Source organism: Diabrotica virgifera, chromosome 8 (genome assembly GCF_917563875.1).
Source record: "Diabrotica virgifera virgifera chromosome 8, PGI_DIABVI_V3a".
NCBI lineage: Eukaryota > Metazoa > Arthropoda > Insecta > Coleoptera > Chrysomelidae > Diabrotica > Diabrotica virgifera.
Window position 1 is genome coordinate 124020196 of NC_065450.1, and position 14201 is coordinate 124034396.

At 35.1% G+C, this 14201-nt stretch overlaps 1 protein-coding gene across 3 annotated transcripts in view; it reads right to left on the bottom strand.

Annotated features, from left to right (window-relative positions):
* Nucleotides 1–14201, bottom strand: part of LOC126889827 (uncharacterized) — a 787508-nt gene that overhangs the window by 178347 nt on the left and 594960 nt on the right. The window contains exons 1-2 of one of the 3 annotated variants that reach the window (XM_050658512.1): nt 12504–12521; nt 5825–5970 (exon numbers count right to left, since the gene is read on the bottom strand). The exons of 1 other annotated variant lie outside the window; for it this stretch is intronic. The gene's annotated coding sequence lies outside the window, so the exon portion shown is untranslated. Of the gene's footprint in view, nt 1–5824; nt 5971–12503; nt 12522–14201 lie in introns of those variants that run through there. One more of the 3 variants, XM_050658513.1, reaches the window with a different exon arrangement.

Here is a 14201-nt window from a genome sequence, read left to right on the forward strand (position 1 = left end):
CTTTTTGACAAGCAATCATATGCGGAATTTTGAATTTTTATAAATTAATTCGAAACTACAATTTTATATTTATTTCATTTATTCATCAAAATTAGCTTAAACTCAAACAAAATTAGTATGACTGAATAGGTATTTTCAATACCTTTCAAACGAGGTATCACTTGCCATAAGGTCCCATTTAAAATTATCTGTCACAGTGACGCTGTAAAGTCATCTGTCATAATTACGCCACCTGTCATGGCCAGTTAAGAAGCTTATGTCCGTTTATTTCCTCCCTCCAAATTTCACTATTAAAGGTAAAACCGTTCAAAAGATATGAGGGGGGTACGGACTTTTGACTAGCACTGTATATAATTTTAAATTAGACATTATAAACGTCAGTAGAAAATACAGTTATGTGACGTTACAAGTGTTTTTGATCGTTTGAACTATTCATAGAAAACTTGTACTTTTACAAAATGGTTTTATTTTCAATAGTAAATCTTCTTACCTTTCTTTCAAAAACTGTATCAAACTCCAATCTCAACAAACTGGTATATATTATAACAGTGACATACGATAAATGTCATTAGAATATAAATATTTTTCCTTTATTCCCCGACGACGAGCTGGCCAAATACCCAAGTAGGTGGAGGCCAATAAACTAAAGAAGAAGAAGAAGAATATACGTAAATATAACCATAAACGTAACCATATAGTTAAACTCTGTGACGTCACGGGTCTTTTGGACTATTTTAAGATACAGAAGACTTTAAATTTGTACTTCTAAGTTATTATGAGTTTTTGAAGCGTGAAATTTTGGAAATCTCATTTTTATACAAAACTGAACATTATTATGTAATAAATAATGTGCAATTTCCCTATTGAATGTATATTTTTTTCGGCGAGTACTTAAATCCAAATGTTCAAGCTTAAATAATTTATAGTTAATCCCTATAAGATTTTTTTTATTTTAGCATAACTAATGACCTCAAAAATTTTGACCAGGTTGGAATGCATATTTTTAAAGAAAAAAAAATATTTACGCAAATCAGAATTTTTAAATTTTTCGTTAATTTCTTTTGATATATAATAACATCAAAAAATTATTGACAAATGTAAAACATGATAGAGACCACAGATAAAAAAATAGCCAAAATAGAAAGTAAGGGATTTGAAAGATTAAATTGAATACGATGTATTAAACGACACCCTTAAAATTACCTTTTAAATGATTTTTAGATGAACCTAATATCGTAAAAATCAACGGAGTTCTTCTAAAAAAAAAAAACGAATAACATGTTTTTGGAAAAAATTTTGGGTCATACATTTTAAAATTTTTGGATCATAAATTTGATGCTATCAACTCCTACTGGAGGTCATTTGATAGGTATCTCTGAGTATTTTGACAAGTGTTTAGTAAGTATATTTTATAAAATGCATCATTTTTCCGTTATTATTTAAGCTTCAATACATACATAGATTTGAGTATTCGTCAAAAATATATATATATATATATATATATATATATATATATATATATATATATATATATATATATATATATATATATATATATATATATATATATATATATATCTGAATTATATGCAAACAATCTACCTACTTGTTTTGGTAATGAAACCTGTATGGCCTTCCACTTTGAAGGCACTAGATGGCGCCCGGTATTTAAAATAAAATACCTGGAACGCCGAAAACAAGAGGCAATAATTGCTGCTTTCTACTTTAACAAAAGTATGAAAATAATGTGTAAATAATATACGAAATTAATATTCACACCTCCGTCTCTCCTACCATTCGTAGACCGGTTTCTGCATTATTGCGTCATCAGTACGACTTTATAGGAAAGACGAAGATGAGAACATTCCTTTCGTATATCTGAGGCCGCGATGCAGCCAAAAAGTCATTCAAAGACTGGTGCAATCTGAATTATATGCAAACAATCTACCTACTTGTTTTGGTAATGAAACCTGTATGGCCTTCCACTTTGAAGGCACTAGATGGCGCCCGGTATTTAAAATAAAATACCTGGAACGCCGAAAACAAGAGGCAATAATTGCTGCTTTCTACTTTAACAAAAGTATGAAAATAATGTGTAAATAATATACGAAATTAATATTCACACCTCCGTCTCTCCTACCATTCGTAGACCGGTTTCTGCATTATTGCGTCATCAGTACGACTTTATAGGAAAGACGAAGATGAGAACATTCCTTTCGTATATCTGAGGCCGCGATGCAGCCAAAAAGTCATTCAAAGACTGGTGCAATCTGAATTATATGCAAACAATCTACCTACTTGTTTTGGTAATGAAACCTGTATGGCCTTCCACTTTGAAGGCACTAGATGGCGCCCGGTATTTAAAATAAAATACCTGGAACGCCGAAAACAAGAGGCAATAATTGCTGCTTTCTACTTTAACAAAAGTATGAAAATAATGTGTAAATAATATACGAAATTAATATTCACACCTCCGTCTCTCCTACCATTCGTAGACCGGTTTCTGCATTATTGCGTCATCAGTACGACTTTATAGGAAAGACGAAGATGAGAACATTCCTTTCGTATATCTGAGGCCGCGATGCAGCCAAAAAGTCATTCAAAGACTGGTGCAATCTGAATTATATGCAAACAATCTACCTACTTGTTTTGGTAATGAAACCTGTATGGCCTTCCACTTTGAAGGCACTAGATGGCGCCCGGTATTTAAAATAAAATACCTGGAACGCCGAAAACAAGAGGCAATAATTGCTGCTTTCTACTTTAACAAAAGTATGAAAATAATGTGTAAATAATATACGAAATTAATATTCACACCTCCGTCTCTCCTACCATTCGTAGACCGGTTTCTGCATTATTGCGTCATCAGTACGACTTTATAGGAAAGACGAAGATGAGAACATTCCTTTCGTATATCTGAGGCCGCGATGCAGCCAAAAAGTCATTCAAAGACTGGTGCAATCTGAATTATATGCAAACAATCTACCTACTTGTTTTGGTAATGAAACCTGTATGGCCTTCCACTTTGAAGGCACTAGATGGCGCCCGGTATTTAAAATAAAATACCTGGAACGCCGAAAACAAGAGGCAATAATTGCTGCTTTCTACTTTAACAAAAGTATGAAAATAATGTGTAAATAATATACGAAATTAATATTCACACCTCCGTCTCTCCTACCATTCGTAGACCGGTTTCTGCATTATTGCGTCATCAGTACGACTTTATAGGAAAGACGAAGATGAGAACATTCCTTTCGTATATCTGAGGCCGCGATGCAGCCAAAAAGTCATTCAAAGACTGGTGCAATCTGAATTATATGCAAACAATCTACCTACTTGTTTTGGTAATGAAACCTGTATGGCCTTCCACTTTGAATCTTCGTCTTTCCTATAAAGTCGTACTGATGACGCAATAATGCAGAAACCGGTCTACGAATGGTAGGAGAGACGGAGGTGTGAATATTAATTTCGTATATTATTTACACATTATTTTCATACTTTTGTTAAAGTAGAAAGCAGCAATTATTGCCTCTTGTTTTCGGCGTTCCAGGTATTTTATTTTAAATACCGGGCGCCATCTAGTGCCTTCAAAGTGGAAGGCCATACAGGTTTCATTACCAAAACAAGTAGGTAGATTGTTTGCATATAATTCAGATTGCACCAGTCTTTGAATGACTTTTTGGCTGCATCGCGGCCTCAGATATACGAAAGGAATGTTCTCATCTTCGTCTTTCCTATAAAGTCGTACTGATGACGCAATAATGCAGAAACCGGTCTACGAATGGTAGGAGAGACGGAGGTGTGAATATTAATTTCGTATATTATTTACACATTATTTTCATACTTTTGTTAAAGTAGAAAGCAGCAATTATTGCCTCTTGTTTTCGGCGTTCCAGGTATTTTATTTTAAATACCGGGCGCCATCTAGTGCCTTCAAAGTGGAAGGCCATACAGGTTTCATTACCAAAACAAGTAGGTAGATTGTTTGCATATAATTCAGATTGCACCAGTCTTTGAATGACTTTTTGGCTGCATCGCGGCCTCAGATATACGAAAGGAATGTTCTCATCTTCGTCTTTCCTATAAAGTCGTACTGATGACGCAATAATGCAGAAACCGGTCTACGAATGGTAGGAGAGACGGAGGTGTGAATATTAATTTCGTATATTATTTACACATTATTTTCATACTTTTGTTAAAGTAGAAAGCAGCAATTATTGCCTCTTGTTTTCGGCGTTCCAGGTATTTTATTTTAAATACCGGGCGCCATCTAGTGCCTTCAAAGTGGAAGGCCATACAGGTTTCATTACCAAAACAAGTAGGTAGATTGTTTGCATATAATTCAGATTGCACCAGTCTTTGAATGACTTTTTGGCTGCATCGCGGCCTCAGATATACGAAAGGAATGTTCTCATCTTCGTCTTTCCTATAAAGTCGTACTGATGACGCAATAATGCAGAAACCGGTCTACGAATGGTAGGAGAGACGGAGGTGTGAATATTAATTTCGTATATTATTTACACATTATTTTCATACTTTTGTTAAAGTAGAAAGCAGCAATTATTGCCTCTTGTTTTCGGCGTTCCAGGTATTTTATTTTAAATACCGGGCGCCATCTAGTGCCTTCAAAGTGGAAGGCCATACAGGTTTCATTACCAAAACAAGTAGGTAGATTGTTTGCATATAATTCAGATTGCACCAGTCTTTGAATGACTTTTTGGCTGCATCGCGGCCTCAGATATACGAAAGGAATGTTCTCATCTTCGTCTTTCCTATAAAGTCGTACTGATGACGCAATAATGCAGAAACCGGTCTACGAATGGTAGGAGAGACGGAGGTGTGAATATTAATTTCGTATATTATTTACATATATATATATATATATATATATATATATTTAATTACTTATAACTCACTTTATTAATATTAAACGGTTTGTAAAGTAAGGAATTAATTCGATTCTATATTAGCTTCAATTTTGGTAATAACAGTTTTGTAAAATCTTATAGTTTTTGAGTATTTTATGAAAAACGCTTTAAAATATGTTTTTTTTTTCACGAAAAATTAAAATTTTTGATCTTTAATAACTCAAAAAGTATTGATTTATTTTAATAACTTTATATAATAAAATTTACTTAGAATTTTTGTCGCTCTATCGGTTTATGGGGATATTTTTAGTAAAATAATTTTCACCACCGAGAAGGGGTGGCATCCACCCCCAGGGAAAAAGCGCTAGTTGGCACCATGTCACTTTTGTTCCTTGAGCAATCTTCTAACCACTCACTATTTTCATGAAAATCGATGAAGGTTCACCGAAATCGGGTGTAATAGTTGATTTGTACCTTCATTCACTGTAGTATATAAAAAGTAGTGCTGTAAACATGTAATAGTAATTAAGAAATGTTTAAATAAGTTAACTTTGTGTGCACTACTACCAAAGCAACCAGAACAAGCAATAGGTAGATCTAAATTAGTTAAGCAAACTGTTATTATACGTTCATTATGAAGAATGGTTTTATGATCTGTTTTCTCATCAGGTTTAAATATTATGTTTTAATATAACAATAAATTGTATTTAGTGTTTTTTTTTTATAATCAATACCACCACATCTTTCCTTGCGTTTTGGTTTTATAAAACATTTCGTGATTCTGCAGATTGTTTTATTAATAATTGTTTAATATGATCAGGTTTTTTCTTAACACCACTTATAAAGCTTTTGAAAATTCATTTTTAAAACAAACTAATGAACAATGAAAGGTGCAGTGAATGAAACTTTTTACAGCATCAAAGCTAAAGTGGCTATTATGTGAATCTTTGATTTACCGTTTGTTTTTTAATTTTCGAGTTTTTTGTTTAATTAATTTTCGCAGCCCGTAGATATTGGTGGCATCCGGCATCATCTCTTTCATTTTGTCCCATATCAAAAGTTTATTTCTTTATACCAATTTACACAACAATTTGGCTGAAACCTAAAAAAAATAAAAAATTTAAAAAACATATATGCAAACTAAATAAATATAAAGAGGCGAGGCAATGAAGCAGTAAAAGGCCTAATACCTACCAAATTTTTGCAGTTGGATGCATCTCAATGAAACTTGTGAATTCGATTCGTAAGAGCCTTAGAAAACATTGTGAACTAAAGTGATGATGACGAAATGAAAATTGCCTTATTGAAGAAGTGCATTTCCTAAAATTTATTTCGAAATGATGAAAAATGATATATTTGTAATTCGGACGCAATTAAAAGAAATCAGTTCAATATTACTGGTTGGGGGTTTTGGGACCGCTGAATACGAATATCGTGACGGCGATCGTCTCCGAGGCACCTGATGCCCAGGACGGGCCTCGTCTCCTAAAGTTTTGAGGAAATTCGACATAAAATCAGTGCCAAATTCGCTACTTGGTGAATATAAATATGACAGCGATGGTCTCCAAGCAACCTGATACCCAGAATGGGCCTCGTTATTCGGACTTTACTATTTTTGTAAAATGGCAACGATGGCAACACTGCGCTTGCCTATGCTCGCATATTACTAATTCAGTATCAACAAGTAACTCAGCGTAGATACATAACCCTAGACGTGTATCAATGTAAATCTATTATTCAATTACAAGTAATACAGTCCACAGTTGTTTATATTCTATTTCTAGTATACCAGTAAAAGTTGTCCCAACCGCTCGTCTCCTGGAATTTTGTGGAAATTCTATACAAAATCAATGAAAACTCTTTAGTGGGGGGTTTTGGGGTCGCTGATCACAAATATGACGACAGCGATGCTCTTCGTGACATCTGGTAGGCAAGACGGGTCTCATGTCCTGAAGTTTAAAGGAAATTCGATATAAAATCAGTGCCGAACTCGTTACCTGGTGAATACAAATATCATGACAGCGATGGTCTCCCAGCAACCTGATACCCAGAATATGCCTCGTTGTTCGGACTTTTACTATTTTTGTAAAATGGCAACGATGGCAACACTGCGCTTGTCTATGCTCGCATATTACGAATTCAGTATCAACAAGTAACTCAGAGCAGATACATAAACCTAGACGTGTATCAATGTAAAACTATTATTCAATTACAAGTAATACAGTCCACAGTTGTTTCTATTCTATTTCTATTATACCAGTGAACCAGCGAAGTGAAGACATACAGTTTTCACAACCGCTCGTCTCCTAGAATTTTGTGGAAATTCCATACAAAATCACCTTTTGGGGTGTCACTGATCACGAATATGATGACAGCGATGGTTTTCGAGGCACCTGGTAGCAAAGACGGGCGTCGTCTTTTTTTTTTTAGCGACGTTTTTAGTTCGTGATTAGCGACGTTTTTGGGTCGCTAATTACGAATATCACGACGGCGATGGTCTTCGAGACACCTGGTGACAAGGAGAGGCCTCGTTGCTTGAAGTTTTAAGGAAATTCGGTAAAAAATCAGTGCAACTCATTACTCGGTGGTTTTCAGGATCGCTGAATACGAATATCATGACAGCGATGGTCTCCGAGTATCGTGGTACCTAACCTGGAACCTGGTCTCCAGAAGTTTTATGGAAATTTGAAACAAAACCAATGAAAATTAGTTACCCGAGGATTTATGGGCTCGCTGATCACAATTATCATGAGGCGATGGTCTTCTTCGAGGCACTTGCTGACCAGAATGAGCGTCGTCTCCAGAAGTTTTGTGGAAATTCGGCACAAAATCGGTACAAACTCGTTACTTGCTGGTTTTTGTTTGCTAAATACGAATATCGTGACAGCGATGGTCTCCGAGCAACCTGGTACTCAGGATGGGCCTCGTCTCCAGATGTTTTATGGAAATTCGATACGAAATCACTGAAAACTAGTTACTTCACGAATATTATGAAGGCGATGGATTTGAGATACCTGGTGAATAGGACGGGCCTCGTCTCATGAAGTTTTGTGGCTTAAAGTTCACAGGGATGGGAACTTTTCCCATAACAATGACACAATAACCTAGTCCACTTAAACATCATGAGCTTCAGATGTTGCCGGTGCAAAATCGATTGTGGAAATTCATGTGGATGCAGGAAGAACGGATTGCATGGAATTGTCGCATGCAAAAAATGTGCAGTAACTAATTACAGAAATATCGAAACATAATGAGTTCATAGACGAAGAAAATGGGACAAAGCAAGTAAATAAAGACATTGCATTATAAAACATGGCTAAAATCCTCATAACGAGGTCGGAGATTTAATCGGGTTTAATCTGAAAAGGTCGAACCTTTTCCGAGCCCACCACAGCTCGGAAAGGAGGGGTGTAAAATCAAAGTCGGCAATCTCCAATTTCCATAATTTTGGGAAACCGCAAAAAACTGTAGAAACTAACAAAATTAAATTAAAACAATAAAAATGATGAAGAATCACATAAAATTTGGTTTGTGATCGGATGTCCAGAAAGAGGAGCTTAAGAAATTATTTCTTTTCCTTTTTTTAAATATTTTAGTTTGGATATTGCCGTTTTTGTTTGCAATGGTTAGAGATTGACGGATATGAAAATGATCTTTAAGGATATTGCCAGGTTTGAAACTAATAAAACATCATCGTGCCGGTTACTTAGTGAAGAAAAATATGTTTTGATATTGAACAATAATATAATATAGGCCTGGATCCCGCGTACCAAAAAAAGTTGATTAAGAGCAAGCTGAAAATTTGTTAATAGCTTAACAGTGTCTAGTCGGACAAACTTTGATGTACGGGAACACTGGAACAGGGGAAGTTTTAATTGTGGAACAGGTTAAAAATTTGGAACGTCAGACTACGAAAACGTCCGATGTATTTTGTCGGAGAGAACTTCCAATCGATTTGTTACCCTTTCATTAAACTCTCATGCAAAAATCAGGCTGCTATTTATCACCAATATAATTCCTGTCATTTGACATGTTCTACGTGTCGGACCTATTAAAATGCCCAGTTGGTGATAAATACCAGTCTGATTTTTGCATGAGAGTTTAATGAAAGGGTAACAAATCAATTGGAAGTTCTGTCCGACAAAATAAATAGGACGTTTTCGTAGAATGACGTTCAAAATTTTTAACCTGTTCCACAATTAAAACTTCCCCCCTGTTCCAGTGTTCCCATACATTAAAGTGTGTCTGACTAGATACCGTTAAGCTATTAACAAATTTTCAGCTTGCTATTAATAAACTTTTTTTTGGTACGCCGGAACTAGGCATAATATGTAAAAGCAATTTATATGCATATCACTTAAACTACAATATCCGGAAGTTGGGGTATATATTCACAGGTTTCGACAGAGTTCACGACATTCACAGTTGATCACGTGCGATCGCTACGTGGTTCTTATTGGCCGTAGCGGAGATTGCCGTGTTTGGTACGCACTCAGCTATGGAGATTGCCGCTTTTGATAGCAACATGAATTTTTCGCTGCGATTTGAATACAGTTAAGACCGCTTTTGGTTATTACAAATAGTTTTATCTAACAGATAATAAAAAAGGCAACAGATGGCGCCCCTAACTCAAAACAAGAAAAAGTGAAGATTGCCGCCTTTGATTTTACACCCCTCAGTAATAAGTCGATGCGCTGTTGCCAAATCTACGGAATGAAATAAATTTTGTTCTTTGTTGATAATTATCGACTGAATATTATTTAATGAACATTTATTATCGTGAAATTTAAAAAATCGTATAATAATTACAAGAGGTGATTCCATTTCAAACCACTCAATTTTGGATCAAAATAATTTTGGATCTTCGATTTGTCTGAAACTTGGTATATCTTACGTGATATACCTTACGTGGAATGTAAAAATAAGCTCGATCTGAAGCATTTAAGCCAGAACAGTCTTCTTCTTTTTTTCTCTCAAAATATCATTTTCAGCGATATTACAGTAATTTGGTATTTATTTAAATAAATTTGTATATTTTTAATATAAATATTTACTTACTGTGTGTGTGTAACCTAACAGCATAATATTTGTGGTAATCATAAAACTCCCGAGTAACGAGTGTACCCTTATCGAATTTACACAAAACTCCAGAAAACGAGGCCTATCCTGGGCTCCAGGTGCCTCGGAGACCATCGCTATCATGATATCCGTGTTCAACGAACCCAAAAACTCCCGATTAGTAATATTGAACTCATTTCCGTCAATTATTTCCGAATTACATATTAATCATTTTTCATCACTTCGAATTACATTTTGAAAAATGCATTTTCCTTGTTCAATAATGCAATTTTCATTTCGTCATCATAACTTTAGTTCACAAAATTTCATAAGGGACTAAGGCTCGATGCACATTTGCGTATTTTCAAGCTGCGTGCCCGCTGCGGGCGATCGCTGGCGGGTCAGCAGTACATGAGTTGATGTTATTCACTGCACACTCGCGTGCACGCCACTGGTCAGCTCGAGTGTGCAGTGAATACATTCAACTCATGTACTGCTGCTGCTGACCCGCCAGCGATCGCCCGCAGCGGGCACGCAGCTTGAAAACACGCAAATGTGCTAATGTGCCTTACGAATCGAATGCAAAAAGTTTCATTGAGATGAATCCAACTGCAAAATATTTGGTAGATTTATTGCTTCATTGCCTCGCCTCAAAAATTATATTAAAATTTGAAATGATAAAAACAAAGGCTAGAACATACTTCGATTTCCCACGCAACTAATAAATGGAAATTTTTCAATAAATATGGGAAAACTGCTTACGAAGAACCATGAGCGCCGTCAGGATTATTTTGAGGGAGGTGCATCTACATCTATACATATTACGTACTATTAACATAATGAAATGAAACTATACATGTATAGCGTGTCGAACAGAGTTACAAGTATTATTGTAAGTACTTTTCTAATGCATTAAGCTTTCATTACCAAATATTACTCGATTTTGAAATTAGAGTATGAAATGACATTGAGTACTTTTTATTTTTATTTTGTATATTTTATTTTCCTAATAGTTTTTTTTTAAATAAATTTTGTAATAATAATGAAAATATTAAATGAATGAATTTCCTACAGCTTTTGTCCGATTTAAGTGATTTTTTTATTATGTTATAGCCTTATTCTTTAAAAATATCGCTGTAATAATATTGTTGCTAGACAGGTAAATTGTCATTGTATACCGGGTATACCAATCAAAATGTGTTTTTTTCTCAAAGTTCGCAACACTCTGTGGAATATTTTATTATTTACGAAATAATACCTGAAATTAAAACCCAACTATAGCCTCAGGTTTTCTTAACATTTTATTTTTTGATTCATTCGCATATGTTGGATATTAAAAAAGATAGGTCCTTTAACAACTAGCCATGTTTTTCATCAATATATCCTCATTTTCTGATTAGTTTAATATACAAGCCCAAGGTAGGCTATGAGAAATTAACAATTTGATAAATGTCAAATTGTTAGCAGTCAAAAAGTGTCTGGTTTGTTGTGAAAATTAGTAGATTTATTATTTAAAGTTTCAATTATGTCCGTAATTTTTTTTGTTGTTTGGTGGAAATGAAACGCGCTACAGGAAATTTGATCCGCGATGAGTATGTTCAAGCAGTGACCTTACATAGCTAAGGACTTATCTACCAAGCTATCGGCTCCTTATAGTGGTAACAATTTTTTGCTAATGCACGATAATGCACGAATATAACCGAATATTTACAACAGGTGGGTAAATCTTCGGACTTCGAATTGGCCACCGCATAGTACAGATCTTAACCCGATCGAACATTTGTGGGACATATTTGCAAAAGACTACCACAGCGTTTGCCAACTTCTGGAGCCTTAGAAGAGGTAGAAATAGTAGCTCTCGAGATTTGGAATGATATTAGGGCAGGGAAAGAAGGTTTATCTCGGGACACTGATCAAGCCAGGCTGCAAACGGGTTTTTGATTATCATATCCTAATAAATTATACATACACAAATGCCCGTCACAGTTAGAGGCATATAATAGTTACTAACAAATAAGGGTCAAAATGGCAGTTTTTTCGTTTAAATAGCTATAGATAAAATTAGAGTAATAAAAAATATTATTTCGAGTACTTATTCATACTTTAGTAGATGGGAAAATGTTTAAAATTGAAGTTTTTGAATTTTGGTACGATCATTTTTGTTGCTTCGGAAATTACAAAATAATGGCTAAAATTTCGAAAATCAACAATTTGCTATAACTTTTGCAAAAAATGAACTTAGGGCGTTGATAGGCCAGTAGTTCTTATAATGCACAAAAAATTTCAAGACGATTCGCCAATTAGTTTAAATTTTATTCAATTTGTTTATCCCACAGAGCTTTTTTTACAATGTTATTGCTCAGAAAATAATAAAGATACAGTGATTTTGCGAGAACCACATCAAATAAGAGGACTTATATTTTCAATATTTAAAAAACATCAATAAGAGTCATTTTTCTATCGATCGCTATCGATTTAATGGGGTATTTTTAATAAAATAATTTTCACCCCCAGGATAAAAGCACAAGTTGGCACCATTTCACTTTTGTTTTTTTAAGGTATCCTCTAAGTACTCACAAATTTTTACGAAAATCGATAGAGGTTCAACCAAATCGGAGGTGAAAACCTTCAGTCATTGCACTATTTCCGGAAAGGGGGGTGTAAGTGCACCCCCTTGCACCCCGTTGCCGGCGCTCATGCGAAGAACACTAAACAGTTTTTGTCTATGTGTAAATTTTTAACTAAAACGTTATACAAATAGGATTTCTTCAAGCCGCACCTTTTTCTTAATATATTCATGAGGTCGCATAATAATGTTCTAAAAATAAAACTCGCAAGTTTCAAGAATAAGAAACTAGTATAAAAATACGCCATGCTCTTGGCTGGTCCCAAGTTAATATTGAGATTGGACAATGAATATACGACTTAATTTCCTAGCATCACCGGTACGAGACAAGAATAAGTTGTCATTAATTCCAATTCAAATTAGTCGTATACCCGATACCGGAATGCGACGTTTCTTCGCCGCCGTTTCGATGCCGCCGGTTCATCGCCAGTCCATTTCATCGCCGTCCGTTTCATCGCCGGCCGTTTCATCGCCAGTTAGTCAGTTGATTTTGTATTATGGGAGATGACACGAGACGACGTTAAATTCAGTTCAAAACTTATGACAAATAAAAAGACAAAAAATATTATTATATTAATTTACTGTTCTATTTCTACTTCCCCTAAATTTGATACTAAATAGTATTAAATTTGTAGTGCTAAATTATATTTTATATTATAAAAGTTTAAAAGTCTATTAATAAATTAAGTGTGGCAACGGGAATGGTCATATCTCGCATTTCCTAGAATTCCTAATTAATATTAAAAATAAATAATAAATGTAACTGTCGAAAATTCGGAAATATATCAGTTAGCGATTAACTGACTGGCGATGAACCGGCCGGCGATGAATCGGCCGGCGATGAATCGGCCGGCGATGAACTGGCGGCATCGAAACGGCGGCGATGAAACGTCCTAGACCCTAGATATAGGTATCCATCCTTGTTCTTCTTCCTCTTTATAAACAATTCTGCTTGTTCATTGGCGGTTTGATACATCTATGGAAGGTTGCCAGTTGTCACTCAATCTTTTACGCGGCCGACCTATACTTCTAGGCGAAGCAACGAAGCACTAAAAAGCCCAAAACCTAGGAATTTTGTGCAGTAAGATGAATCGTCATGCAACTTTTTGCATTCGATTCGAAAGAGTGTCAGGCAATTTTGTGAACTAAATTGATATCCGGCAAAAATTTTTGTGTATAAGAAAATGCATCTCGAAGAGATGGAAAATGAAAAATTTAGAACTCAGGAAATATTGACGGAAATGAGTTCAATTTTCATACTTGGGGGTTTTGGAGGTCACTGAACACGAATCTCATGACGGCCATGGTCTCCGAAGTACCTGGTGCCCAGGGTGGAATTCGTCGCCTGGGACGATCGAATAAATCGCGAAATGAAGATTGGATCGAAAAACTGAAAGATACGTTTTCAATATTTTTCAAAAATCTATCGAATGACACTAAACACGACCCCTCACTCCAAGAGGTGGGGTGGGGGTAACTTTAAAATAATAAATTGAAATCCCCATTTGTTATTGCCGATTTGGATTGCTTATGTAAAAATAAGCAACTTTTATTGGAGACATTTTTAGAAATGTGGAGAGATGGCGCTATAATCGGAAAAAACGATTTATCGCGATACTTTAGGTAAATTATACAGTAAGAGAAACCGT